Here is a 25,470-nt window from a genome sequence, read left to right as displayed (position 1 = left end):
AAAGGGGGGAACTCTAGAACCCCTGGGGTACAGGCTCAGACAAGGCAGATCTTTTGGAGATGAGATGGGTCCTGTGCAGGTGATGGACTGGTTGGTCCTAGAGTGCCTAGGGACTGTCCCCTCCCCAGCTCCTCCTCTGACTCAAGAGATGGGATTAGTGCTACATTCCTTATCCCTGTCATCCTTCATGCTGCTAAGTGCTTTATAGGCTCCAATTTGCCAAGTGCCCCACCCTCGGGTGCCTGCCCAGCAGTCAAGGCTTCCGATTGTGACCCAGAGACAAGACCAAGCCTCCCTGTCCCAAGCCTGGAAGGCCTCCCCAGGGAAGCCCCTGTTCAAGCTCCAAGGATGGAAGCTTCCAAGAACTGTCCCCTCCCCTGGAGAACAGATGATAAGGGACACAAGATGCAACCACTCAGGGCACAGACCATGGAGAAGATTCCAATATGTCACAAGGCACGAGGAGCTACTGGAGGATTGAGCACAAGGTTATGTGACTACCTCGAGTCCTGTTTTCCCTGGTTCCCTGGGCATGTACACAAGAACCTCACCCTACAAGCATCCATGGTACTCAGATGCATTAGGTCTTCAATGGGGCTGGAATCTGTGGTGTAGACAATGCCCGTCTACAGAGTCCTCAGAGAGTGAAGCTGGCAGTACACTGTAGTGACTTACTTTTTGGTAAATCACTTTGCAGCCCAATCATTCCATGCGGGAGAAATTGCTATGGCTCTCTAACTGCCAAGAGTTCAAGTCCAAGTCTACTATCTGGGCCTGAGCAGTCTCTCACCTTTTCCTCCTTTGTGTTTAAGTGTCATCACTTAGGCCTCCATAAGCTGATTGCTTGGGGCTCTGGAGTCCCCTCTTTGAAGCTGTCTTTCCTGAGATGGACACCCTATTCCTCACCATCACACAGTTCATCTAGAGAGCCCAGAAGTCCTTACCAGTTGCTTCTTCTATCACAAACTCCTCATCTTCAAGAGAGCAGACCAGGGCTGGAGCTGAGCTGGTAGAGCGCTTGCCTCCCACAGAGTTCTGGGTTGCCTCCCCAGTGCAGCACAACACAGGTATGGAGGTACACACCTCACCTGTAATTCTAGCACTTAGGAAATGTCGGATCAGAAGTTCAAAGTCATTCTCGGCTACACGGTGAGTTTTGTGACTTTGTCTCGGACAGCTGAGTGGGGGCTGCACCCTCAGTCATTCTCTGGTATTACTTACCTTGATCTGTTACAGTAAACTGGTACTCAGTCTTTTCAGCTCTGGGTTCTGGGCCCACCTCCCCCCTACTGTGAACTCTCAGAGGACAGGTATGTGTCTTACTCATACATTCCCAGCACCTAACATTCTGTGGGTCCCTGCTTAGTTAGAGCACATAGAATGTGCAGTGGTTTTTAAGTTGCTGGAGCTCCAAGGAGTGATTCAGTGATGAGATTTCCTACAGGGAGATAATTGGGTGAGAGACACCAAGGAAGGGCCATTCTCTCAAATTGTCATCATCATCGGTGGATATCTGTGGCGGGTCTCTGTTGTGAAAGAGTTCAGAAGGAAATCTGCTCTGGGATGATGGTGGGGGATGGTCTGCGAGCAAGCAATGGAAGATACAGAAGCAGTGAACCTGAAGATGGAGATGGTACCATATGATGGTAAATGGGTAGAGGGAAGATGAGGATGGGAGGCCGAATAGACAGGGAGGGTGGTCAAACCAAAGGGGAGAGAGAGAGAGAGAGAGAGAGAGAGAGAGAGAGAGAGAGAGAGAGAGGTGAGGGAAGGCGAGGAGGGAGAGGAAGGGGAAAGTGAGAGGAAGATGAGCAAGAGAGGAGGAGCAGGTGGGAGAGGAAGATAAGAAAGAAGATACAAGAGGAAGAGGAGATAAGGGGAGACAAAGGGCAAGAAGCTAGAAGGAGGAAGAAGATGAGGAAGAAGGGAGGGAGATGGGGGATGTAGGAGGAAGAGAGGATGAGAAAGAAAGATGAGGATAAAGAGGAAGACAGAAGGAGAAAAGAGGGGGAAGGGAAGGGAGAGGGAGAGGAGGAGAGGGGAGGGGAAAAGAAGGGAGGAGAGGGAAGGGAGAGGGAGAGGAGGAGAGGGGAGGGGAAGAGAAGGAAGAGGGAAGGGAGAGGGAGAAGAGGGAAGCCAACTGAAGGAGGGAATGTGGTTCCTCCCTCCCTGGGTTGCCTTAGAACCAGGCTGGGCTCTGCATCTGTGGAGAACTCCTGAAACTCCTGCGTGTCAAGGCATGAATGAAGGCTAGGAGGAGGACAGCCAAACTGGAAGGCAGCCCAAGACCTACTGCCAGGAAGGTGTGCACCCAGGAAAGTGGCAGTGATAAGGATACATTATTGGCTCTGTGGTCCCTCCTGTCATACTCCCTCCACCCAACACCTAGCTGTCTGAGTTGGGCTAAGTCCTTTAGTGGCTTGCTGGGGACATGGCAAGGGAGTGGCCCAGCTGAGACCATGGTGGCTGGGGGGATCAGGAACCAAAGGAACACTGGGATTAAAGTTTCACTTACCTGCCTCGAAAGTGCCCAGGTATTGTGTGGGCCAGGATTCCAGGGTGCTGAGTAAGGCTACAGTCCTGGCATGGATAAAGGAGAAAGCACTGGCCACTGGTTGTGGGGATGGCCAAGGGGACAGGGATCCCTGCTGCCTCTTGCAACTGATGGCAGCCTCACTACTGCCTCCTCTCATGATATGACCCCTTCCTCATAGCCCAAGACAGATCCCCATTGCCTGAGGGTTCGGCTAATAAGAATAGGGTGAGACCATCCAGGAGGCAGAGGCAGGATGGCGAATTGAAGGCTAGCCCGGGGTAATAGTGAGGCCTCCCTCCAATCCCCATCAAAATATGAGAATGGAGTGAGGAGCTAGATGAAGAGAAAGACTTCTATATATGCGTGGGTGGGGGATCAGAGAGAGGAGGACATCCAGCTGGAAGAGACCAAGAAAGACAGGTGAAAAACGGCAGAGAAAAGACCAGCTGGTTAAACTTTGATCTACTTCGTGCATGTAAGTAAGAAAAAAATGGGATCTAATAAGAAACCAGTGTGTGCTGACAAACCTGAACCCCAATGACAGAATGAACCTCAAGCGTGGCTTCACACTAAACTTAACACTGGCTTCAGACTCACTGCTAAACCTGTCTTCAGACTCATCCCTAATCCCAACTACTCCAGCTACACTGAGCCTAACCTTGGCAACTGGCTAGCTGCCAAACTGAGAAGGTCTGAGGAAAGATCATGAAGATATTTTCTAGAATAATTCCACAGCTGGCAGACTCCCTGGGATGGCACTGAGATTGTTGGACTTGGTTGCGCCGCCTGGAAATGCCTGTGTTTCTCTAGCACAGTCCCGAACCCCTTCCCAGGTAGCTGGAGTCTCACCACCATGCCCTCTCTTTCCTTGCCAGTTGGGTCTTCCCATTTTTCCATGACTCTGGAGTCTTGCCAATCCTGCAGTCCTTTGGTATGATTTGGATATGACCAATCCTCCCAAAACTCACATGCTGGCGGAGGTGGTGCCCAAGTGTGGTACCTCTGAAAGATGAAGGTATGTGGGACTTGGAAGCTGTAAGTTGGAAGTAGTCTAATGTTACCTCATGGAAGTGTGTCATGCCTCCTGTGACTGGGTCAGTTATCACAACAACAGGCTGTAGTATTAGAAGTGAGACCACCTTGCCCCTTGGCCCTTCCTTAAGCAAACATTCAATCTGTCACAGAAGTGTAGTGATGCCATGGCACGTAGTCCAACAAGCCTTGTCTCTTTATATATCACCCAATAGCAGTTACTCTGTTATCACAACACTAGGATTCCTACTTCAGCCACCCGCCCCAGTGAGTCCGGCCTTACCCACCTAGACTAAGCATTGCCTCCTGTTCTTCTAGAAGGTTCTGCCCTTCCCCAGAACACCTGCCATGATGTGAATTATGAATCCACCTGAGGCATCTAGAGCCTTCTTCCATGGTCTTCTTTTTCTTTTGAACATTAAAAATATCTTTTATTGCTTGACAACTATCAGAATCAAGTCTGTGGGTGTATTTTATCTAGCTTTTCAAACCTATGGTTTTAGAATTCATAAAGGAAATTGAGTACTTCAATAAACAAAAGTGACAATAGCTAACTGTACAGGGATTATCTGGTGGGTTTTTCTTTCACTTTTAGGGCTTTCCCTCCCCTCATTTTTGCTAGTGTCTTGAGGATTACATACAATGTGTTTTGATTGTGTCCTTCTCTTCTCCCCAATCCTCCCACGTTGACACACCCCTAACTTCCTCAAATGGCGTCTTCTTAAAAAACAAAAAACAACAACAACAAAAAACCCTCAAATACAGTCCAGACACATCTTGTAGCTGTGCAGGTGAACCCACAGTAGTTGAGACAATGTGCACAAGCTCAAGCTAAACAAAGCCCCACCTCAGCTCCTGGGAAAGGAGAGTCTGCTTTCTATGTTCTTCCAAAACTGTAGCTCTCGTTTGCAGAGGGGCTGCATCAGTGATGTAACATACTCTACCTAGTGATGGATACATACAATTCTAGCGATGGCTGCTTGTGGCAATCTTTAACCCCAGCACTCAGGAGGCAGAGGCAGGCACATCTCTGAGTTCATTGCCAAACTGGTCTACATAGTGAGTTCCAGGCCAGTCAGGACTGCACAGTGATGCTGTATCTTAAAGACAACAACAATCACAAAAATCTGGTGAAAATTCACTGCTTCTTCATTTCTCCCCTTCCAGAACACTTGCAATCTTTAAGGTGACCTTTCTGGTAATTAGCTATGTACATCTCAACAATTTGTGCAGGTTCTGTTTTCTAGATGGATCAGATTTAAATTTTTTTACTTCCTGCTACAGCAGATGGATAGGGGTGTAGTTACACTGTCCAAATATTGCCCCTCCCCCAATCTTCTAACAGAGTTGAATCAGTGTTGCCAGATGTGAGCCAGAGAGCATGATGGGACCAGCTTCTCTCCCAGAAGCTTCTGGTCTCTCCTGCTGTGGATGCCTCTCGTGTATTATTTGCCTACCATTGTCAATACAGTTACTAATTCTTGCCCAAATTCATGGAAGAACCACAGACCCCTCTGAGGAAACCGAAATCTCAAGGCACCTCTTTTTATGAGGATGTCCCTGTGGACCGCCGCACACAGCTGTATATCTGCTGCTACCATCTGCTTGTCAGCTTCAGTGTGTCTGTTCCCAGGCTCCTTCGGCATCTTGTGAACTCCTGTTGCTTTTGTTGAATGTGGTGCTTTGTGAGCTCTTCCTAGGGAGTCATGAGCAAATGTCTGTTCACTGAAGTATCCTTCCGTCATTCAGATTCTAGCCTAGGCCAGATATTTTCTGTGCTGCTTTTAAATGGCATCAGCTATGGAACCTAAAACTAAAATATTGTTAGCCCAGAATATGATTTCAGTGGTCTACAGTGAGTTGGGCATAGAATATGTGTTACACTAGACCAGTGTTTTTCAACCTTCTAATGCTGCGGCCTGTTACTACAGTTCCTCATGTTGTGGTGATGCCCAACCATAAAATTCTTTATAATTGTAGTTTTGCTACTGTTATATAAATTGTAATGCAAATATCTATGCTTTCTGATGATCTTAGACAACCACTATGAAAGTGACATTCAACCTCAAAGGGGTCGTGGTCCCCAGGTTGAGAACCACCGTACTAGAGCCAATATCTTCTGGTTGTTAGGCAAGAGGTCAGTTCCAAGAGGGACTGACAGACAGGCACCCAAGATAGAACATAAAGAACAAAGGGTGGGCTAGCCCAAGGCCCTGGAACAGGCTGTAGAAAAATAATGGTGGAAGTTGGCTGTTGGTCAAGATATGAAGGCAGCGACAATGGTTGAGTCCAGATGGGCCAGCTCAGTGGTGAGGGACAACAGTTGATAGTGGTCCATGCTTGCTAAATCAGACTAAAGCAACTTCAAGACTTCCTCTCCAGGGAAGCATTGCAAAAGGGCTTTTGTCCTCTCCCTAAGTGAACTCTTCAGCTTTGGGATACTTCAACCCTATACATAGTCTTGCATCTTAGACTAATTTCTGAGAAAAATCATGTGACTTTCCTAGAAGTGCCACCCTGGGGAAAGTGCAGGGAGGGATAGGAGAGAGAGGGAGGGAGGGAGGGAGGAAGAGAGAGACAGAGAGAGACAGAGAGAGAGAGAGAGAGAGCGCATCCATAGAGACTGTTGCAACTTAGCGTACTCCCTCTTCTGAACAGTGTGTTCTTGTCTCATGCTCACTCTTTATCCCCCCAACATAATATTTTTATTAATTATTTGGGAATTTAGTACAATGCACCCTCATTGAATTTGCTTCCTATTCCTCCCGGGTTCACCCTCCAACCCTTGCACCCTGCCACAAAAAATACAATCAAAACACCAAGTCCAATTTGTGTTGCCCATATACTCATTGGCACATGGTCAAAGTCCCAGTGGCCAGCCCCTTAAAGATAACCGACATGCTCATTCTGACTCAACTCCTCCCCTTTTGAGCTGCCACTGTGTGTTGTCTGAAGTCTTCCCTTCCCAGGGCAAAAGAACCAGGACTGTCACTGGCATCAAAGCCAGGGAAAACTAGAGACATGGATTTTTGAAATAAAGTTTCCCTATGCAGCACAAGGTTGAACTTACCATGTAGCCCAGGTTGTTTTCAAACTTGCAACAATTCCCCGCCCCGTGACTCAGTTTCCAAATGCTGGGATTATAAGCATGTGCCCTCATGCTAAGCTTAAACCACAATATTTTTTTTACTGTAGTAAAATGTACACAACATTAGATGCACCATGTTTACTACCCCAGGTTTGAGCATGGGCACATTGCTTTATGTTCGCCATCAGTGTTCAACTTGGAAAAACGTTTATCTTCTCAAAATGAAACTCTGAACACATCAGAAAGTAGCTGTGCATCTCTTCCTGCTCCTGGTCTCCAGCCACAAACATCCCTCTTGTCTCTAAGTTTGCCTCTTGTGGGTACTTCATAAAAATGGAATTGTACAGTATTTATCCTTTTGGGTAAATACTTTTGGGATGGGTAATTCAAAAACCATCCTCATGTTAACGTGTCACAATCCTTTTAATTTTTAAGGCACTATAATATTTTTGCATGTATACTTCTGGTTTTGTTTACACAATTATCTGTTGATGAACACTCAGTGGCTTCCATCTTTGTGTACACATATGCGTTCTTGTACATATATGAATGAAAGAAAAAAAAAGGTCTCATTGTGTAGACTGTGGCCTGAGACTCACTATGCAGACCTGGCTGTCCTCTAACTCACTGAGATCCACCTGCCTCTGCCTCCTGAGTTCGGGGATTAAAAGTGTGTGCCCTTGCGTTGTCTTTATCAACACAAACTCTGGCTTTCCCCGTCAGCACACTCAGGTACACTTAGTCACAAACTTTAGGCATTCAAAAGTACAACAAAAACCTACTGGGTTAAATGGAGATCAACTCAAGAACAACAGAAAACTGAAAGTGGAAAAGCAAAGAGAACTCAAAAATGTGATCCAAGGCCAAAATGACCATCTTATTACTGACAGAAGATAGAAAATCAACCACAAAACTCCATTTAAAGGAGCAATGAGAGCCCTCAAGAGACGGCTTAGCACTTCAGAGGACCCAGATTAGGTTCCCAGACTCCACATCCAGTGGCTCACCAACACCAGCGAACTCTAGCTCGGGGGATCCAACGACCTCTTCTGGTCTCCAAGGGCACTGCATACGCAAGCACATAAGAGCAAGCACACACACACACACACACACACACACACACACACACACACACACACAAACACACAAAAATAAATCTAAAACAATAATATTTTTAAATATCCTAAATTTGATACATTTTATTTAGTACATGCGGAAGCCTGAAAATGTCCCTTGGAAAGATACCTATATCCCAGTCCATGGAACCTATACATTTACATTTATTTAGTAAAGATGTTTTTGCAGTTAACACTAAACTTGGGATTCTGAAGTGAAGGGGTTATCCTGGGCTGCTTGGGGAAATTCTAAATGTTATCACAGAAGAGGGAGATTGCAGGGCAGAGGGCTGGCTGAACCTGGCAAGGACATGGGTATAAACCAGGAAGTGCCCACAGCCATCTTTACACCTGCAATCACCTGCAGGGTAGGAGAGAGGCAGGCACTCAGAAGCACAGGTGTGAGGAAGAGACCTAGAGTCCTGAGCCCATCTGTCTGTAATGCACATACATTACTAAGACTCCATGTACTGCTTGGGGTCTCTGAAAAGTTGGCTCTGGAAATGGTCCTGCCACGTTTCAGACCCAAGCACATTTGTCTGTCTGTGGATGAGCTGGCCTCTCTAGCTCTGTGACAGAACAGAACAGAAGAACAGACAAAGAGTAAAAACAGCATGTCTTTGGGACCAGCTAAAAGCCAAACCATTTCCAACCAAGGTCACCACTGTTCAGCCCATGATGTAAAATCTCCCACCACGGGAAAGGAAAGCTGGGAGCTCAGCTGTGGAGGAAAAGCTCAATTCAAACTCCAGGTGACTGCTTCAAGTTCCCCACGCGGGTCTGCTGAGTATGTATAACCCCACCCCCAAATTTGATGGTGTCACCTTGCTGTGGTTGTTTGTTCTTTTACTTGGAAATCTCACCAGAAGGAAGACTGCTCTGCAGGGGCTGTCCCTATGTGTGTGGGGGGGGCGGGGGAGGGGGGCACAGCTGACTATCTGGCCTGTCCTCTCCAGCCATTTCTCTGGACTTGTTGAGCACCCTATTCAATCATATTTTGCTCTATCTGTCTGTCAATCTAACATCTATCTCTTGCTATTTGCTCTTTTACTTCGACTTGCTATATATTTCATAAACTCACTCATTCAAAACCAAAAATTCTCTAAACTGTACAAAACCATATTGTAAACAACTTTCTCCCAAGCTCACCTGCATTTACCATATACATTCCTTCCCTCATCTGCTTCCAGATACCCGGGGTCCCTAGATTTGGGGCCTCAAGGATTCATGTGAGTTCCCAAACTCCTGAGATCTGCCACCATCTCTTCCACCTGGAAGCACACAGCATCTTTTCCTGTCTCCTCTCATCTCTCCCCTTGTGAATCCACTCAAGGTCTCACTGTGTAGCCAGGAAGGTCTTGAGCTTGCAACCTCCCTGCCTCTACCTCCAGTGTGCAGTGCTGGAGTGAGGTGAGCTCATGCCTTTTGAAATCATCTTTTACTGTAGTGGACTGAGATTTGAAAAAATAAAACTGGGCACATGTGTCCAATTTTTATTTTCTCTGCTCATGCATTTCCAACTTCTGAGGCTCCACTGACAACTCTATTCCCTTGTCATCTCCTTGCTCATTGACACTTCTCTTTTAACTTGATGTCAGCCTAGTAAGGCCTGGGAAGGGGACAGAAGAAAGCTATGTGTCCACCCATCATCCTACTCAGAGCTCTCCAGTTCTTTGTAGAAAACTTTCCATCCTAGAAGCAGAAATACTAAGTCAGAGAGAACTTACATAATCTCAAGACTTAATGGAGACAGATGACAAGCCCTAGGGAAGACTTCACAAATTTATGTTCAAATCAAGTTAGGAAAGTGCCCAAGCTCGAGACAATGCCCTTCCTTTTAACCTTTGCCAGTCTGTTCTGTGGAAGAGCTCTCATTTTGCACTTATTTCCAATAATTTGAATATATTTGTAGGGCTGGATTTGTGTTTCTTGTCATTCCATGGGCTGCCTGCTGTGAATTTGCCAATGTTTATAATTAAGCTGTTCATTCCCTTATTGATTTTAAGAGCTCCTTATATACAGAATATTAGATCCCACATTCTTGCTGCAAAAACACTTCCATGTTGCTCCCTCTAGCCTTTTACTTTTTATTATAATTTGACAGTATGAATTTATATTTGAATGTTTTGACATTTATTTAGTTATGGGGGTGTGTGCACATGCCATACTGTTTGTGTTGAGATTAGAAGACAACTTTCAAGAGTTGAATCTTTGCTTCTACCATGTGGGTCCTAGAAAGTGAGCTCAAATCACCAGGCTTGACACAAGCACCTTTATGTGTGGAGTCATCCTGCTGGTCCCCAACTACAATTTGTATTAAAAAGAAGCCAACTATGGAAACAGCATTCATTAGAGACCCTGCCCTTCCCTTGCTGATGGAAAATGTCATCTTTACCTTATGCTGAGTCCTTATAAACAATTGTCCTAGTTTGGACTTTCTAAGCCTTAGCATAGTGGTTTAAATGCCTTTTGTTATTGTCACGCTCTGTGGGTTAGCTAGGGCATAGTGGGGCTTGTCTCAGTCCCATATTGCCATGGGTCTTGTGTAGGACAAGATTTGGGGGCTGAAACATTTTATACTGGATCACTTACATAGACACTTAAGACTTCACATGACTGGCTGAGAGGCTCAGGCAGATGCTCCAAGCTTCCTAGGACCCTGTGTGGGAAACCAAGACAAGGGGAGTTATAGAGAACATCTTCAACAATGGTGCTGGCATAATTGGATGCGGACAAGTAGAAGACTACAGATAGATCCAAGCCTATCTCCATGCACAAAATTAAGTCAAAATGGATCAAAGACCTCAACATAAACCCAGCCACACTGAACCTATTAGAAGACAAAGTGGGAAGTACCCGTGAATTAATTGGTACAGGAGACCACTTTCTGAACATTACACCAATAGCACAGACACTGAGATCAACAATTGATAAATGGGACCTCCTGAAACTGAGAAGCAAAGGACACAGTCCACAAGACAAAACGGCAGCCCACAGACTGGGAAAAGATATTCACCAACCCCACATTTGACAGAGGGCTGATCTCCAAAATATACAAAGAACTCAAGAAGCTAGTCTCCAAAACACCAAACAATCCAATTAAAAAGTGGGATACAGAACTAAATAGACAATTCTCAATAGAGGAATCAAAAATGGCTGAAAGACACATAAGAAAGTGTTCAACATCCTTAGCCACCAGGGAAATGCAAATCAAAACAACTCTGAGATACCATCTTCCTGTCAGAATGGCCAAAATCTAAAACACCAATGACAGTTTATGCTGGAGAGGATGTGGGAAAAGGGGAACACTTCTCCACTGCTGGTGGGGGAGTGCCAACTTGTACAGCCACTTTGGAACTCAGCATGGTGACACCTCAAGAAAATGGGAATCAGTCTACCACAGATCCAGCCATTCCACTCTTAGGCATATACCCAAAAGAAGCACAATCATACAACAAGGACATCTGTTCAACCATGTTCATAGCAGCACTATTTGTAATAGACAGAAACTGGAAGCAGCCTAGATGTTCCTTAACTGAAGAATGGATAGAGAAAATGTGGTACGTTTACTCAGTGGAGTACTACTCAGCAGAAAAAAACGATGGAATCTTGAAATTTGCAGGAAAATGGATGGAACTAGAAGAAACCATTCTGAGTGAGGTAACCCAATCACAAAAAGACAAACATGATATGTACTCACACATATGTGGATTTTAGACATAGAGTAAAGGATTACCAGCCTGCAATCCACACTACCAGAGAAGCTAGGAAACAAGGAGGACCCTAAGAGAGACATACATGGTCCCCTAGAGAAGGGAAAAGTGTCATGATCCCCTGAGCAAATTGAGAACACGGGAAGGGGGAGGGGAAGGAGCCACAACAATGAGAAGGGAAGAAGAGGAAGGATGCAGACGTCATGAGGGAGCAGAAAGGTTGAGTCCAGGGAAGAATAGAAGAAAGGGTATGTGATAGGTAGGGTTTTAGTTGGGGGTGGTAGGGGAGGAAGGGAGGGAGAACGGAACTGGGATTGTCATGTAAAACAATCTTGTTTCTAATTCAAATAAAAAATGACTTAAAAAATTTTAAAAAGGAATTGAAAGTCATTTCTCCTCTCTTCCATTCCCCCTTCACTTTCCTCCTCCTCCTCTTCCCCCTCCCCCCTCCTCCTCCTCCTCCTCCTCCTCCACCTCCTCCTCCTCCTCCTCCTCCTCCTCCTCCTCCTCCTCCTCCTCCTCCTCCTCCACCTCCTCCTCCTCCTCCTCCACCTCCTCCACCTCCTCCTCCTCCTCCTCCTCCTCCTCCTCATCCTCCTCGTCCTCCTCGTCCTTCTTCATGTGGTGTTGGGGCTGGAACCCAGTCTCAGAGACAACTACCTCAGTACCTGGTTGCTCAGAACCAATATGCAAATACAGGTCATTAGGGCCAATCCGATGGAGACAATTCCTCAAGGGAGCTTGCATCTTCTCAGATATTTCAAGTTCACAACCCATCACACACAGGAAGTCTTTGTGTTTGGGTACCACTTGTTGACATGCCTTCCCTCCATTTTGTTTTTCATTGCTCAAAAACAAAAACAAAAACAAAAACAAAAACAAAACAAACAAACAAAAAAAACAGATCTACTTTGTTCCTCCGGCAGGTTTCAAACTCTTGGGCTCAGGTAATCCTCCTGCCTCATCCTCCTAAGTACCTAGAAAACCAGTGTATATGATGGTGCTCAGCTTTCTTCCTTTTTCCCTTTCTCTTTCTTCTTCCCATCTTCCCCACATCCATCTTTGCCTTTCTCCCTTCCTCTTTCCTTCTTTCTCCCTTCTTTCCTCCTCCCTCACTTTCCTTATTTTTTTCCAGTGTGGTGTTGGAACTTGAACCCAGTATCTCACATATGCTAGGCAACTGATATATTTCTGAACTCTATTCTCAGCTCTCTACTCTTTCTCTTAGTTTCCCAAACCTCCCTTTACTTTCTGGAATAGTCCCATGGCCCACTCATGAGTACCTTTTGTTTGTTTGTTTGTTTCCTTTTTTATACTATTTTGTCAAAATTTTATGTGGCACTAAATCAATTTCATTAAATAAATTAAGAACATATTCTTGGTGCTGGAGAGATGGCTCAGCCGTTAAGAGCACTTGTTGCTCTTGCAAAAGATCAGCTCAAAAACAAAATCACTCCTCCAAAAATATTGATACTAATCCCCACAACCTGTAAATGTTACTACAGAAAAATTTCACAGAGTGGGTTAAGCCACAGACCTTGAGATGAGGGGTAGGGTACCCTGGACTACGGGTCGGGCACTATGTGCAACCTCATTTACCCTTGTAAGAAAGAGGAAGACAGGGAGGAGTTGACACATAGAGAAAAAGGAGGCCTGAAGACACAGCAGAGAGGAGTCCAAAAGAGATGAAGTGATGCAGCCACACTCCATTAGGATGCTGGCAGCACTGGAGGCTGGAAGAGAAGTACTAAGCTGCTACCTAGAGTGTCCACACAGACTCATCACACCAACACCTTCGTTTCAGCCACAGAAGGGGGTTGGACTTCTGATCTCCTAAATTGTGAGAGAATAAAGCCACCAAGTTTTGGTCATATTAATATATAATGGCATTGGGAAATGAATCCAGGACTGTTACAAACAAAACTGTCTGAATACATGTTATATGTGGACATACTGTGTATTTGTCTTAGTATGAATAATTTGTCACTTAGGGACAGAATGGAAACCATAAAAAAAAAATTATGAGAAACTTGATTTTTCCAAAATGACTCTGACATTGTCTGGTACATGCCCATGCTCAGAGTGGGGGCTGCGCTCTGTCCATGTTCTTGCTCCCACTGGCTACACTTCTTAATTTTAGCTGTTCTAGTATTCATATAGTAATATCTCATTGTGGTTTTAATTTGCATGTTCCTGATTTCTGATTATTTGAGCAACCGTGCACACCCCTCTTCACAAATAGTATAATTTGGGCTGTGTTTATTCAAACAATGTATCTATTTCCACAGTCTTTGCCTTGTTAGGAAAGAATCCCTTATGTGGCCTAGCAGGACATCTGCTATAGCTTGTCTTTTGAGTTCCTTAAAATGTTTTCCAAATAGCAAGATGTTTCATTTTGCTTGATTCCAATTTTCTTTTTATACTTTTGCTTTTTTGTGACCTAAGAAGCCTTCCTGATGCAATGTCTCAAATATTTTGTATTCTCTTTTAGAAGCTTTAGGATAATGTCACTTACATGTGAGTCTATGTTTGGGTCCATGCTAATTCTTTATTGTTTGAGTTAGGAATAAAGGCTTGATGTTTTTGCTTAAAGACATCCCATGGTCCTACCTAGTGCTGAGAGTATCATGTCCTTGGTGCCTTTGTGAGAAGTCATCTGGCAGCGCTCATTCCATTGATCAACACATTTCTTTTTTCCACGCCATCCCACACAGGCTCAATTCTTACTATTTTTTCAGCCATAAAACCAAATCACCCAGTCCCCTGGCATTAATGTGTTTTTAAAAGATTGCTTTGGATATTGTCATTGTTTGGGTTTTTTTCCCCATAAAAATTTTAAAATTCACTAGTCAGTTTCTACTATCTCTTCTTCATGCCCTCCCAAATACCCAGCTGAGATTTCTAGTTATTTTAAGACAGAAAAAAATCTTTTTGTTGAAGGAGATTTCAAGACAGGGTTTCTCTGTATAGCTCTGGCTGTCCTGGAACTCACTCTGAGTTAAGGGTGGCCTTCAACTCAGAGATCTGCCTCCCGAGTGCTGGGATTAAAGGTGTGCATACCACACCTAGCTTATTTTAAGAAAAAATAATTATAGGCATGTATATGTATCTCTGTGGGTGTGGGCACATGAGTGCAATGCCTTTGGGGCAGAAAAGGGTATTGGACCCCCTGGGTGGCAACTGATCTGAGATCCTCTGCAATGACAGCATATGCTCTTAATCTTCCAGCCATCTCTCCAGCCCTGATTTGAGTTACTTTAGATCATTTGGGGGGACATTTAAGATCTTAATATTGAGTCGTCTGATTCATGAACATTGTATAGCTTCCTCATCATGATAGTGGTATTGATTTCAGGGTGACTTTTGACTTTGAGTGAGCATGTATTGAAATATCTACCTGATTATTAAGTTTATTATGGTTTTAGAACTAGCATTTATCTATTTCAATTTCCAATCATTTATTGCTGTCTTCATTTTAAAAATTACTCTTTCTAGGAATATGTGCTGTTTCTTATTTTCAGTAATTTGTGAGAGCCCTTTTGTTTTATAAGCAGCCACAGGATTTCTTACTTTATACAAATAAGCACTTGACTTTGCTTAATAAGCCTATTGAGTCTTCATTTCCTAATTTATTAAGTTTTGCTTTGGTCTGTATTAGCTCTTCCCTTTTACTTTCATTAAGTTTATTTTGTTGTTCTCTGTAAATTTACGATTTAACTACTGGATGCATTTTGCTTTTATTCTTTCTTATTGAATTATTATGATGACTTTGTACTGTGACCACTCAGATACGTTGAGAAAACCAAATTTCACTGAGTGATCCCATGGGACATTGATGTGGGGTCTAAAGGACAATGAGGAAGGAGTAGCCCTGTATTTACACCAAAGGTCAGTGCAGTACCAGGTACCAAGTGCTGAACATCTTCTGGCTGACTTTACTGGAGTAGCGGCTGGTGGCAAGGACCTCAACTCCCTTTGTGACTCCTGATGCGTCACAGAACTTTAGTCCCGTTGCCTGGGCGGCTGGTGCCAGCTCAGTAGAGGCACAAACGATAGACCCTGGCTTTTGTTAGGCTTCCCAGACTCCAGTCTGCTGCTACTGCTCCCTGTTACTGTCCTCTTCCTGACATAGCCTGATCTGAAGGATTCCATTGCAGTAACCAAGGTTTGGGTCCAGGTTATTATTTAAATTTGTTACTGTTGTTGTTGTTGTTAATTATATTTTGCTTTTGTTAATTCTCTAAAGAGTTTGATTCTTGGAGCTGGGAAGATGGTTCATTGGATAAGAGCACTTCAAAATCATGAGGTCCTGAGTTTGAATCCATGGCACCCATGTGAAAAAAACTTAGTGTGGGTCCTGCTAGCAGAGAAGCCCATTCACATCCCAAGTTCCAAAGGTAGATTCATTTCCACTGAAGTCTAGCTTTGGATGAGCCCTCCTTATCTCACTAGGATTGTGGAATATTTCTTTGTCTGAACTGGGTTAAGTGAAGTACATTTTCTTGTTCCTGAGCCCTGGTTTAAAGCAGGCGAATTGACTCATGCGTCTGGTGGCTTCGCCTTGCGCACACAGCAGTTTTGCATTTCAGCCCTGGACTAAGATTGATAACAGAGCCTGTCAACAATTGTTTGTGTGTTGGCTCCCCTTCGAATAGTCCTGGAGAAAGCAGACGTGTCTGGTACTTGCTCCTGTTACCTTTTTCCCAGTTGACCAGAGGATGGCTTAGATGAGTACCATGGGATCCATGGAGAGAATTATGTTGCCATGACAGCTGTTCCTTAAGACTGAGCCATTGGACCTCTTACCTCCATGAAATGGTGACATCTACGATAACCCCTCAGAGTGTAGGCCACAGCACCTCTCTCCCATCTTCTCTGCCTGTCTCACATTCTAGAATCCTTATGGCATGGAGGTTCTCCTTTTTCCCCTATGCCTGTAACCCAACTCCACATTATCATCCCAGTTCTGTCAGACTAGCCCTCAAAGAGGAATTTTCATAAATCCCAAGATGTCTTACTTAGTGTTCTATTGCTGTGAGGAGACGCTATGACCAAGGCAGCTTTTAAAAGAAAGAATAAACTTGGGACTTGCTTACAGTTTCAGAGGGTTAGTCTATTATTATCATGGCAGGGAGCATGGTGGCATGCAGGCAGACAAGGGTGCTGGGACAGTAGCCGAGATCTGTAGACAGCAGGCAGGCAGAGAGAGAGAGAGAGAGAGAGAGAGAGAGAGAGAGAGAGAGACTGGGCTTGTCATAGGTTTTTGAAACCTCAAAGCCCACCTCCAGTGACATAACTCCTCTAACAAGGCCACACCCCCTAATACCTTCCAAACAGTTCAACTAACTAGGAACCCATATATATATAATATATATATATATATATATATATATATATATATATGAGCCTATGGGAGCCATTCTCATTCAAACCACTACATGAGATAACCTGTCTACTTATTTCACAAGGAAGATGGCCTTGCTATGCCTCCCATAATATCAGTGGTTCTTGGGCCAATGAGATTCCTCAGAGAGTAAAGGAACCTGAGTTTGATCCCCCGAACCCATGTGGTAGAAGAAGAAAATGGACTCCTACAGGATGTGCCTGAGTCTACTCATACATTGTGGCTTACACATACACACACACACACACACACACACACACACACACACACACACACACCATGACTGTAAAATACAACCATATTTTGGATGAGCTTGCCTTCTAGAAGTCCACGTAGGAAGATAATTTCCACTTGGGTCCAATGGTATCTGGGCAGCTGTGGCAGCAAGCATGACCTGTCCACTGACATGCCACCTCCCTTCTTTCACATTGAGTATTCTCTTTGGGACAGTGCTATCAGCCTGATGCCACTCTTCCCCGGTCTTCCTTCCCCAAGGAAAGTCTACCTGGCCAGTCTCATAACAGAATTTCAAACTGTTGGACTCGCACCACTGCTCAACAAGATCCAAGCCTCTGCACCCTCCACATCCCTTCAAATGAAAGAGGCCACCATACTTGAGGGTCCTTGGAGGCTGATACTCAAGCTGGCTGAGCTGTTACTGGCCTGCCTCCATGAATATCCAGAGCAGAGATCTTGGTAGCATGTCTGATGCCTGTGGAAGCCAGGAGAAAGCATCAGATCCCCCTCTGAATAATAGGAAGCTGAAATGCTGTGAGCATGACAGACAGGTTCCACACTACAGAGAAGGGTATCTGGTAAAATGGAGAATGCCCTCCCTACCCAGCTCCACACTCTTACAGCAGGTTTTATGCTGAAATTGGAGACTGTGGGTACCTCCTTTGCTAACTCACCATCCAAAGAAAAGACATTGATACCGACAGTGACTGGCATCTAAGAAATCAGCCCAGCCATGTGGCCCTCAGATGTCACCTACAGTCAACAAACTTCATCCACACAGTCTGATTTCCAAGCATATTTTCAACATTCCACTCTTCAAAAGGGGCAGACAGCAAAGGGTTGTCAACATATGAAGAAGGATGCTGAAGAGAATGAAATGGGTTTTATTGATTATCAGTGTGAATTTTAATATATTTGAGTATTTCTGGTTATCAGTGTTATTAATATGTTTGAGCAATGCTGATTACTGACATTAGTTATGTCAGCCCCGTGCAAGCCTGAGGCTACTAAGCTATGGTTTCAAGTCCGTTCCAGGAAGACTGTGTTCTCTGTCCCACTCCAACTCTGCACTCCTGTACATCACCTCTCAGTACCCGAGTGCCTTCTATTCCCTAAACTGGAAAAAGTTCCTCATTCTAGCTTCATTACATTGCTGTGACAAACATCATGGCCAAAAGCATCATCAGGAAGAAAAGGGTTTATTTCAGCTCACAGGTTACAGTCCATCACTGGGGGATGTTAAGGCAGGAGTTCAAAGGCAGACCTGTTTGCTATTCCACACAGCACTGCCTCTAAGCACAGAACTCACCCACAGCCAAGGAAGCACAACAGGAACCATGGTGGATGCTGTTTGATAGGCGGGTAGTAGAATGACACTTAGCTTGCTTTCTTTTTTGCTTGTTTGTTTGTTTGTTTTCCAGACAGGGTTTCTCTGTGGCTTTGGAGGCTGTCCTGGAACTAGCTCTTGCAGACCAGTCTGGCCTCAAACTCACAGAGATCTGCCTGCCTCTGCCTCCCAAGTACTGGGATTAAAGGCGCACACCACCATCGCCTGGCTTAGCTTGTTTTCTTATACAGTCCCAAACCACCCATCCAGGGGATGATGCCACCACAGTGGTCTGGTGTCCCCTACCTCAATTAATAATCAAGAGGAACAGACATGTCCAAGGGTCTTCTGATCCAAACAACCCTTCTATTGAGCCTCCCTTCTCAGGTGAGTCCAGGATGTGTCTAAAGCTAAAGCTAAAGTTAGCTAAAGCTAACTCCTGCACACAGTTCCTGAGCTGGTATTTCAAAGTGTGACTATACCTGAAGCCTAGAAAACAGTTCATGGATGACATGTCAGCCTGATGCTTGATCAATTCCAGTTCCTGGGGCCTCTCCTGTAGACTACAGTACAGTCATGTCCTTTCTCCCCTCCCTCCCTGAGAGAATTCCATCTTTCTGGGAGAGTCAAAGCCCATTGAGGGCCTAGAAGTCAGTAGTTCATAATCAAAAGATTGATCTTTAGATCAAATCCTGAATGACAGGATGGTTGAGAAAATAACTGAAAGGCTTTAATAGTCTTCCATCAAAATGGAATCAAATCCTGCCTCTTGTATGTAGGATGAGTCCTCTCAGACTGAGGACCAGACACCTGCCCTAAGACTCCCACTCTGGGACAGCCCCCTGGAAGTACTCTGGCTGACAGAGCAGAACCCAGCCTGTACCCAGGGAACATCTGCTCTGATGAAGTCATCCGGGAGCACCTGATGAGTGTAGCCACTCCAAGCTCTCCCCAACAGCCTTCATGAGATGTGTCTACTGAATAACTTCAGTGGGTACCACAGGAGTGGAATTGTCAACCTGAGTCCTATCAAGTACTGACCCATAAAATGTGAGGTATAATAAAACAGTGCCTTTTTAAGTCTCTGGAGTTTGGGGGCAATGTTTTACTCTTTAATAAAGAACTGAGCCTGATCACTTGGGCCAGAGCATTTGTGTTGACATGACAGGGACTATATTTTCATGAGAGACATAATGTTTCTTATTTGTGTGGGAGAAGATGATAGATGGTAAAGAATATGAGGAGCTGAAGTAAATAAAAGGAACCCTAAAGTTGACCCAAAAAGATGAAGAAGGCTTGCTGTTTAGCAGAGTCCCTAAACTCAAGGAAGATGTCTTAGGCTTCTATTGCTGTGATGAAACACCATGACCCAAAGCAACTTGGAGAAGAAAGAGTTTAGTTGGCTTGTACTTCCATATCACTATTCATCATCAAAGGAAGTCAGGACAGGAACTCAAGCAGAGCAGGAACCTGGAGGCAGGAGCTGATGCAGAGGCCATGGAGGAGTGCTGCTTACTGGCTTGCTCCTCATGACTTTCTCAGCCTGCTTTCTTATAGAACCCAAGACCACCAGTCCAGGCATGACACCAACTGCAATGGGCTAAGCTCTTCCCCATCAATCATTAATTAAGAAAATGCCTTACTGGCCTGCCTACAGACAGGCATTTTCTTAATTGAGGTTTCTTCTTCTTGGATGACTTTGTGTCAAGTTGACACAAAACTATCCAGTACAGTTACCTTTCTGTTGCTGAGAGAAAAACAAGTTGACAAAAGCCGCTTAGAGAGGGATTTGTTACTGCTCACAGTCTGAAGTACAGTCAGTCTGTCACGGTGGGAAAGTCAAGCCTGCAGAAGCTGGAAGCACCTGGCCACATTGTATACAATCAAGAAGAAGAGCAATATCTCCTTGGACTCAGCTCACTTTCCCCTATTATACAATCCTGATTCCAGCCTAGGGAATGGTGCTGCCCATGGTGAGTGGATTTTTCCACCTCAACCTAATCAGAATAATTCCCCTGAGGTGCACCCAGAGAGTCTCATTGAGTTGATGACTGAGACTAACCATCGCAGGAGAGAACCAGGAAGAAGCAAAAGGACATGGGCCCCAAGAGCCCTTGTGTGGTTCTGGGGTGCCCAGTTCTCTGTGCCTCTCTGCTTGAGCCAGACAAGGAAATGTGATGTTTTCATTTGTAGGAAAACCCATCCAAGGGCCAAGAGTGGCAGTCAGGGCCTTTCAGAGCTCTTCTGCCCTCTGTAGCCAGAGGAAAGGAAATTCAGACTTCCAGGAAAACCAAGGCTTAAAGAAAACCAGAAACCAGACAACGTGATTCAACCATCTAGGGGTGGAGTTGGTGAGCTGAGGCTGTTGGATTTCTACTTGACTCTGTTCTTTCTGTTCTTCCCTAACTAACCAACTCAGGGAAGGAAGGGAGCAGGGGAAGCCAAGAGAAGATTGGTGGCTCCTAAGGAAGTTCAAGCTGGTTTCCGGCAGGGCCATGGCTATGTAAGTGTTATTCACAAGGCAAGGAGGGAACTTGGCCCAGCTCTATGCATGTGTGTTCTGTGGTGTGTGTGTGTGTGTGTGTGTGTGTGTGTGTGTGTGTGTGTGTGTGTATAGGACCTACAACTCATATACCATGTTCTCCACTAGAAAAAGGTGGACTGTGCAGAAACTTCTAGAATCATGTGAGTTCTGAGACCCAGGCAGCAGGATTCCACATTGAGCCCTCTCTTCATCAGCCCTAACCAATAAGAATTACAAAAGGAATCTGAGAAGGAAGAACCCTGGATTGATTCTAGCTTAATGAGCCTCCTCTAATGGCCACTCTCATGTTTGGACCATGCATGGAATTAGACAGTTGCAGAGCACTTAGAAAAAAAATGTGGATGATCTTAGGACCTGAAAGCAGTTTTTCATCCCTCACTCCCTTAGCTTAGGACTGACAGGCAGGGGGTGCACATACACTTTAGGGCTCAGGGGTCTTCTTGCTTCCCCGAGGCTTGCTTTTCACTCCCCTGAAAGTCCAAGTGACTCACATCTTTGGGCTCTCAGATCATCTCCTGTAGCTCAGATGACAGACTTGAATCATCAGAGGGAATTTGAGCATCATAGCACCAAATTCTCAGTCCTCGGGTTGTTTTGAAGGCCAGAAGAAAGATCCTGGTTAGAAAAGGCCCGCTTTTTTCAAAGCCTCCAAGGTCTGTCTATGCCCCTACTCCTACTCTATACCCTAGAGCAAGTGGCTGTATCCTGTCTCTCTCCTCTGCCTCTCCTCAGCCTTTCTTGGTCTCTATCTTGGCCAGCTGGCCTCAACACCCCTTAGGATTCTGGGAAAATCAGAGAGGAATGGAACAATGGCCTAAAATTAGAACCCACAACAGAAGCATAGAGGGCTGAGTCATGCATTGTTCTGCTACTCACCAGGCTGCTAGTAACCACAGTAATCACACTAGTTCTGGCCCCAAGGAGTGATTACATCAGGGTTACAGCCAGATGGGTCTCAAGGCAGAAGGGCTGTGGAATGGTAGCCTCCAGGGTTTGGGCTTCTGGGTTTTGAACATGGTGCCAAGACATCAAGGCCAGAAGCTCAACCAGGCACTCTTCCACCATCAATCTTCTCCCTGCCTATGACTGACAGCTTTCCCTCAACATGTCCACAGTGTGGAGTGTGGGTGTGCAAAAATACAGCTTCATGGGAAACAATGCTGTCTTGGAGGACAACAGCCATGGTCACTGCTGCCTCAGAAATTGATGAGCAGTTGGTCTTTCACCCAGGAGTCACATAAGTGCCTCTTTCCAGAAGACAACTAATTCTCACATGAACCCCTGGGAAGTAGGGGACATGCTGTTGCCTCAGGGTGAGGCTCCCTCAGAGACAAATTCCACCCAGACCTCCCATCTGCTGCTTGCTGCCTGAAGACTTCATCTGAAGGAAAGCCGCTGGATTGCTGAGGAGTTCGGTGCCCCACACCTGCAAGTAGGCCATCTCATGGTTCGATGGCCTGGGGATGGCCTGGGAAAGAAGGCAGCTGGCTTCCTTTGTGACCACTGAGCTTTGCAGGGGTGGGACAGGAGAGACAGCTGCCACCAGTTATCTTCATATAGCTCAAGGTTCCCAAAGTCAGCACTTCCAGAATCCACGATCCAAGCAGCTGCTTCACTGCTAACTGCTAACTTCCCATTTTCAGAGAGTCTGCGGGCATAGGCCTAGAGAATTCCTGTGCTATGCCTTTCTGAGTGGCTGAGACCCACACTTGAACAGCCTGTGATGGGGACGGTGGATGTTGACCAGAAGGTTCCATGGGACTTGGAGAATGTGATAGTTAATATTGTCAATTTGACAAAACTTAAAATTATCTGTGAGGGATTTTTAGATAGGTCACCTGAGGAGAGAAGACCATTCTCAATGTGGGCAGTACCGCTCCATGGGCCGGGGTCCTGGACAAATTGCAAAGGAGCAAGTGAGCTGAGCATTAGCTTTCAACTGTTTCTTGATTACAGACACAAGGTGGTCAGCCACCTCGGGCTCAGACTGCCATGACTTCCCCTCTATAATGGGCTGAGCCTCCAGTCATGAAGTGAAATAAAGCCTGCCTGCCTGCCTGCCTGCCTGAAGTTGCTTTTATCATGTCTTTGATCACAGCAGTGACTAAATGCAGAAGGCTTGTAAGATATACAGAAGCAAGAAGCTGGGGTAAAGCTGGGAGGACTGTGAAGGGCTGCCTCTTGCCAAAGAGTCATTTTTGTCATTGGCAGAGGAGAAGGGTATAGGGACAAACACAGGCTGGGAGCTGCTCAGCCTAGAGCTGGAGATATGAAGATAGCTGGGGAGGCACAGAGGGAGAGAAGGGCATATGTGCCATCCCAAACCCTGCCGAGACAGACCCAGGGCTGCCTAACTTTGCTTTCCCACTGATTGTTGGGCTCTGTTGGTCAAGAGAATTGATGCCTGGGAGGGGTCCACTTCAGCTGGGTCAGGCCCATGAAGAGAGGGGGTCTCAGAGGAACACGTGCTGAGAAGGTGGAGGTGAGGCTAAGGGAGCCCCAGTCATGCTTGTCTGACCAGTCAGAGGGGAAGAGAGAAGAACAAAGACTCGGAACACTAGAAATGGGGACCTCAGAGGGCTGGAGTTGGGTCCAAAGGTGAGATTCCACCTGCCCTTCTGAGATGATTTCTGCCCAAGACTGGGGGGAGAGGCAAGGGGAGAAGTGTAGGGATGCTGGGCCTCACATAGAAGCTGCACACATGTACCCTGTCAGTTAGCTGGAGTTCTCAGGGGTCTTCCCATTGTGTGCCTCAACTCTCACACACAAAGTCACATGCCCTGAATCCAGGGGGAAATGGGCCTACTAAACTCTGACTTTCTCAATGGCCAAGGGCATGTTCTCCTTCACAACTCACAATCAGTCAGCTGGCATCTCAAAAGAAGTTTCTAGCAGCTGAAAGAATTCTGCACAGCTGCAGGTTGCCGGCACGTGGCAGAGCTGCAGGAGAGGGTGGCGGAGGCAGCCACCAGCATCCAGGTCTGGAGGAGAGTCTGGGCTCTGGAGTGAGGAGGGAAAGGCTCTGTTTAGATTGAAAGAAAATCATCAGAAAATCCAGAGCTCTGGTTCCAGTTCAGGCCGGCTCACTGGTTTGTTCTCTTTTTAACACGTTGCCTTTGTTTATAAAGCCTGTTCATGTATTTCCATCTGGGATTGAGCCGATGAGCCAGTGCATTCCAGGGTCTGCTTCACGGATCAACTCTGCTCCAACACACGCACATTCCGCCTTCCCTGCCTGGAGGCAGGGAGTCCAGGGGTGTACTGTCTCCTGTCTGCCTGCTCCCCACACAGACCCGGGATGGAGGATGATCTGAGTAGACAGGAGCCAGGGGCTGTCTGCCAGAAGGAACAAGGGCTCAAACACTACACTGGAACAGTATGGAGACTTCTAATCAACTCATTTAAACTCTTTTGGTAGCATGCACCATCAGAAGGGGTGCAAACAAAAGTGGAAATTTAAATATTTAAAAAGTGTGCCCACAGTTTCTCTGCTGGTACACAGAGAACTAGGATTTGAACCCAGGAGCCTACCTGGGCAGTCAAGTACTAGCCTTTGTTATTGTCCTCATGATGAACGCTGTCTCCTCTTCCTGGAGGAGGCCAAATGAGAGGTAGCAGAGGCCAGTAATCCCAGAGCTGTGTGAGCCATCCTGCTCACCCACGATTATCTCTCAAGCAGATACCTGTAAGATTGGAGTAGCCAAGACTATGGGGAATCACCTTGTTGCAAAGCCAGGTCTCCCGTAGAGGTTTGGGATCCAGAGCCATCTCAGGCTGCAAGGACAGAAGCCAGGACCAGAGAGGATGTTGTACCTTACTGAGTCTTTCTAGACACCTTCTGGCAAAGATCCTGTCCCCAGAACTCCAGAAAACACTGGGAGGTTGCTCACACACTCGCACCTCCTGTCTTTTAAGTGTGTTTCTGCCAAATGGCCATGTTTGGACATGGGGTTGGGGGTGGGGGTTGAGAAGGTAGCCATCCTCATCTGCTCCAGAAATGCCAAGGTCAGAGTGAGCAGTGAGAACTATCCATCAATAGCGAGGGTTGACATGAAACCCAAGAGTGGGGAGGCAGGACTGGGTCACCAGTGTGTGGCCCCTTAGGAAGTTGGAGGGTGTGTGAGGACCCTCAGCTCCCCACACCTGGAAAGGACACCAGAAAGATATTTACACTGTTGCGTTTTAGAAAGAGGATGTGCCATGGCATGCATGTGGAAGTCAGAGGATAGCTTCACGGAGACTATTCTCTCCTCCCAGCTTAACTTGGGTCCTGGGATCAAACTCCAGGCACCAGGCTTCATAAAAAGCACTCTATCAACTGAGCATTCTCAGTCTCAGTCTCAGTCTCAGTCTCAGTCTCAGTCTCAGTCTCAGTCTCAGTCTCAGTCTCTCTCTGTCTCTCTCTGTCTCTCTCTGTCTCTGTCTCTCTCTCTCTCTCTCTCTCTCTCTCTCTCTCTGTGTGTGTGTGTGTGT

At 45.8% G+C, this 25,470-nt stretch overlaps 2 long non-coding RNA genes across 3 annotated transcripts in view; one reads left to right on the top strand and one right to left on the bottom strand.

The window, feature by feature from the left end:
- Positions 1-25,470, bottom strand: part of LOC107978153 — a 56,717-nt gene that overhangs the window by 3,768 nt on the left and 27,479 nt on the right. Inside the window, exon 4 of one of the 2 annotated variants that reach the window (XR_003487510.2) lies at positions 10,364-10,430. The exons of the other annotated variant lie outside the window; for it this stretch is intronic. This is a non-coding gene — a long non-coding RNA (uncharacterized LOC107978153). The remainder of the gene's footprint in view (positions 1-10,363; positions 10,431-25,470) is intronic. 2 annotated transcript variants of the gene reach the window in all.
- Positions 20,516-23,055, top strand: LOC118239278. The gene is made up of 2 exons (XR_004771139.1): positions 20,516-20,955; positions 22,113-23,055. It is a non-coding gene; the product is annotated as an uncharacterized LOC118239278 (long non-coding RNA).

The sequence above is a fragment of the Cricetulus griseus genome, chromosome 8 (assembly GCF_003668045.3).
Source record: "Cricetulus griseus strain 17A/GY chromosome 8, alternate assembly CriGri-PICRH-1.0, whole genome shotgun sequence".
In the NCBI taxonomy this organism is placed as follows: Eukaryota; Metazoa; Chordata; class Mammalia; order Rodentia; family Cricetidae; genus Cricetulus; species Cricetulus griseus.
Note: the sequence above shows the minus strand (reverse complement) of the source record. Positions and strands in the feature narration are given on the sequence as shown.